We start from the raw sequence: 4,787 nt of genomic DNA on the forward strand, positions 1-4,787 counted from the left end.
CTTGAACCACAAAGCTGCCAAGCTATCCAAGAAAGAGGCTTGTAATTAATGCTGAGTGAAGTGGAAACCAGGGTGGCTGCTTAGCATAGGGCTAGTAGGCTCTGGCCTCAAAGAATGCTGGTGTAGCTCCAAAATATCTGTAGATCTCTAGGTTTTTAGTCATGGTATGTGGGAGTAGAAACTACCTCACTGCAGTGAAGCTGTTTATTGTGACTGGCATATTGATACTGTACCACTGGGCTGTGGAAAGATCCCTTTGGGTGGGTTTTTCTGTTTGGGCACTCCAGAAGAGGCTAGCTTTGCTTCTCTCTAAAAGCTCTGTGTAAGTTCCTGCTGTAGGTTGTGAACAAGGATTCTAGGGCTTTGATCTTCCTAATGACAACCTCATCATCTAGCCTTGGCTTGTCTGTAAACATACTGCTCTGGGGACACATTTTCTTAATGTACCTTTCTCCTTGACCAGAACTTTTTTGTTTTAATAAGTGGTTTCACTTTCTTCAGTGTTGAAAGTGGCTGTTGAAGCAGCAGCAGTCTTAATGTGAGGCTCACCTGCTTTAAATTTGGTGGTCTGTTTTTTTTTTTCTACCTTCAGGTTATTTTCCCACTGGGTTTGCAGAGTGAGTGGCATGTAGTTTCCATGTATGTTGTATGGTTGATACACCTCGGGCTGAACACCAGTACAGGGCTGTTTGCTCAGGAAATAGGGAACATGGTGGGAAAGTCCTTCACCTGTGCTTTTCCAACACCTTCTGAGTGTCTAAAAATCCTTAGAGAATAATCAGCCTGTGTCTGATTAGAAACCTTTAGCTGAGTAAAAACTGGGAATAGATCAGTACTGAGTGGCAAAAATAAAATGTGAAGAGCAGGCGAATGACATTGGGGTTTTTCACCCACTTTATAGCAGTCCATTTCAACTCCATGGTTTTCCTTTGTTGGCTTTGTGTCTCCAAATTATATTCTGCATTTCCACATCTGTCTGTTATCTAGTCTTTTGTGGAGACTCTAGCAGAAACACTGCTATCTTTGCATGGTTTCTCAGCTTTGCAGAGCTGTAGAAAATAAATACTGCAGCTGTTGCAGTCCTTGGTTTGACCATTTGGTCAAATTGCTGTTGGTAGTGTGTTTTTTCTGTTCTTTAACAAGTAGGCTATGGCAGAGGACCTGCTGTGTCATGTTCCTCAGTTTTAACGCTTTCGTTGTGGTCTTTTTAGGTGATGGGGTTTGGGTTTTTTTTTTTTTTTTTTTTTTTCCTAAAAAAAAAAAAAAAAACAAACCAAAACCCACTAAGCCCCTCAAGTGCCAAGCTGTGTTAGACTTCTTGAATTCAGAATTCTTGAGTTTTTCTTCATTTTTGAAGGTGACCTTGCAGAAAATGAAAGTGAAGGAGTATTCTTCTCATCCAATGTCTTCATAGCTCTCTCTAAAACATATGTCGGTGTTTCCCAGCTGCCTTGGTTTCTCGTGCAGATGAGCACTGCCAAACGGTTCCCTAATGCACCCTGTTAGGACAAAGGCTCAGTTGTTGTTTTCTGCTGATAAACTGGGCATTTAACTGCTTCGTTTCCCCCCTACTACAGCAGGATTAGTTGGTGGCTGTTTGCTCAGGCCCCAATCCTTGGGGCTTGCAGGGACAATTGCTCAAGAGGTTCAGATTTAGAAACCAATGAATGTCAAGCTGAGCCTCTGAACTAAACTTTCTTTGAGATGAGCCAGAGTGACCTGCAGTGAGCTGTAAAGAAGAGTGCAATGACCCTCTCCCCCCCTCCCCTTCCCTTCCCGAAAGGAAAAATATTTCCCAGAGCACTGGGAACCCTCCTGACTTCCTCTCCTGTGAATTCTGGATTAGTGTGATTTGCATGCTTAAAGTTAATTCACTAGTGAACGGAGGAGGTGTCTGGGAGCTTGAATAGATTCAGCTCCTCGCCGCTGAGTGCCAAGGGCCTCTGGTGCGAACCACGTAGCGAGGGAAAGTGAGGACATGTAGGACAACTGCAGGGGTGAAGAGAGGGAGGAGGGATTGTACCATTTGTACTGAAGTGTTTGCAATTCTGCCCTCCCACAGGCCATGGCAACTGGATTGAATGTAATCTGGCCCTTTTATTTTCTTGCTTTCATTCAAATGAGGCCATATAACAAGTGGAGAGCAAGAGGAAGGAGGGGAATTCATGAAGTATACATAATAAAGGTGATAGTGCTGAAAATGCTGTTTGCAGTTTAAAAACGTGACCAAACCCCATGTATTGGATGGGTTGGGAATTTTAGTGTGCTTGGTCCCTGGGAGGTTTCTTCTGAAGCCATCTTTCAAAACTAAACAAACAAAAAAGCCCCGTCTGGTTATCCACAGGCCTTGCTCCCTGATAAGAGCCATCCATCTATCATGACCAAATTAAAACGAGGGCTCCATCTTGCAGCTAGCACTTGATAAGACTGTTGGGAAAGTTTCCTTTTCCAATTTTTTGGTGCCTGGGAAAGCTGCTTTTAAACTGGGGGGAGGGAAAGGAGAAAGAAAAAAAAAAAAAAAAAAAAAAAAAAGGAAGAAAAGTTTGAATCATTGCACGGAGTCACTGGCCCCGCTGAGGGGGCTTTCTCTCTCCTCTGAAGAACAGACCATGCACAAAGCCAGATGGTTCCCGTCTGCTGGCTTTATTCAACGCACTTCCTCCCACAGACGGGAGCCCTTTTGCCCTCCTTCCACCCCCCCTCTTTCAAGCATCCACCACTGGGCCTTTCTGTTCTGCGGCTGGAAATAATCTTTTATTGCCCAGTTGTTCGGAAGTGACCTTTTGCCCTTGATTAGATAGCACCAGGCTCTATCACCGGATTGCTTTTGAGCTGGCAGTTGCTTTTTTGTGTTCGCTGATCCGGTGTCAGGGAGAACAATGCAAGGCTTTGCAAAATTTTAGTCCAGTTAAGGCCTCATGTGGGATGGCTGGGGGTAGGGAGGAGCAGCGTTGTACAAAGCAGCCTCACGGACCATGATTAATTATATGAAAACATTTCCTTTAATAAACTGCAAAACAAATCATGTTTTGGTTTGGTTTTTATATTCATCTCACGCACTGATGCAGAGTGCTGTGTGCTCCTTTCCAAGCCCTTAGCTACTTGTTGAGTAAAACTCCTCCTCGTTGCTCTTCTAGAGGGTTTTCACGCCTGGATGTCCAGGCAGGTGGGCTAAAACCTGCTTCAAAACCAGGAGGCCCAAACCCTCCAGCTGGTGTTAAGCTTGGAATCGCCATGTTTCATGGATGGGGTGGCCAGAAGGCTTGTTTCTGGTGAGATGTTTCCTCAGGCCCAGGAGGAAATGGCTGAAGCCTCTCTTTTCCAAAAGGCAGCTTTCCAGTTGCCTGTAGACAGAAAAGAGATGGTGCTTAACAAAATTGTGTAAAATGGAGAAAGGAGAAAAATAGGTGTTTCTACAGAAATTTTAAATTCCAAACCCTAGAAGTGTTTGTGCGTTATACCTTGCTTGGCATATCTGTTATATATTCTTATACTAATTTCTATTAAACGTGAAATACACTGCATCTATTTTGGGGGGTGGGAAACTCTTTCCTAAATAAACAGATAAACTCTCCTTGAGCTTTAGCCTACAACCAAACCAAACCAGCCCCAAACCCACCTCTCCCATCCAGCTTGATATGGACTGACTTAGAAATAGCAAGAGAGAAGCTGTTATGCTGTAGGTTATTCAATGATCCAAAAGCTATGGTGAAGAAAGTTAGGTGGGTTGGCTTTTTAGTTTGTATGTTTGTTTTTAATTAGGTTTTCAATACATGTTCATGACTGCTTAGTCTTTAGCAGTCTGGCAAAATAAAAGAATAAATAAAAAGGAAATACATCTGTTTTCCAGTCCTGTAGAAGTTAAAGGAGAAAGGTCACTGTTCTGCAAGGTTTTTTTTGTCTGGTTTTGGTTTTTTTTTTTTTTTTTTTTTTTTCTTTTTCCCTTGATGGGGCTTTTCTTTTGGGTTCTGTCACTACCCAGTTTTGTAGTAGTTCTCTACGGGGGATGATTTGTTGGTTACCACGGTCCCTTTGCTACTGGTGTGCAACACTCTGCTCCCCCTCAGTAACCTTTAAAAAAAAAAACAAAAACAACCAACTCTCATAGGCATATGTGTTCATCAGTTACAACAGTTTTATTTTTTGTCGAGAGATTCCAGCCTCAGCTGTGCACAGAGCAGGTTGGCCCTGAGCTGGATGCCTGGGAGAGCTGAGTGCAGCAGGGTAGGTGCAGGAAAAGAAGGGATGCAGTCTGTTTGTAGTAAATGGTTGTTGCCCTCAGCAGTTGTATGTGTTTTCTAACCTAGTGGAGCTAGCGCTTAGAGTGGTGATGATCATAATTTACCTGGAGTATTGTATTCAGCTCTTGGAGCCTTCAGCGTAAGAAAGACATGGACCTGCTCGAGTGAGTCCAAGGAGAACCACGAAGATGATCAGGGGGCTGGAGCACCTCCCTTGTGAGGACTGGCTGAAAGTTGGGATTGTTCAGCCCTTCCAGTACTTAAAGGGGGCATACAGGAAAGATGAGGAGGGATTCTTTATCAAAGAGTATAGTGATAGGACAAGTGGTAGTGGTTTTAAGTTGATTAGATATGAGGAAGAAATTCTTTAATGTGGGGTTGACCAGACATTGGAACAGGTTGCCCATAGAAGTTGTGGAAGAGCCCTCCCTGGAAGTGATCAAGGCCAGGCTGGACAACTCTTATTGGCAGGGGAGTTGGAACTAGAAGACCTTTAAGGTCCCTTCCAACCCAAAACATTCTATGATCTATTATGTTAAAAGTAAT

The sequence above is a fragment of the Merops nubicus genome, unplaced genomic scaffold (assembly GCF_000691845.1).
Source record: "Merops nubicus isolate BGI_N331 unplaced genomic scaffold, ASM69184v1 scaffold7322, whole genome shotgun sequence".
Lineage (NCBI taxonomy): Eukaryota > Metazoa > Chordata > Aves > Coraciiformes > Meropidae > Merops > Merops nubicus.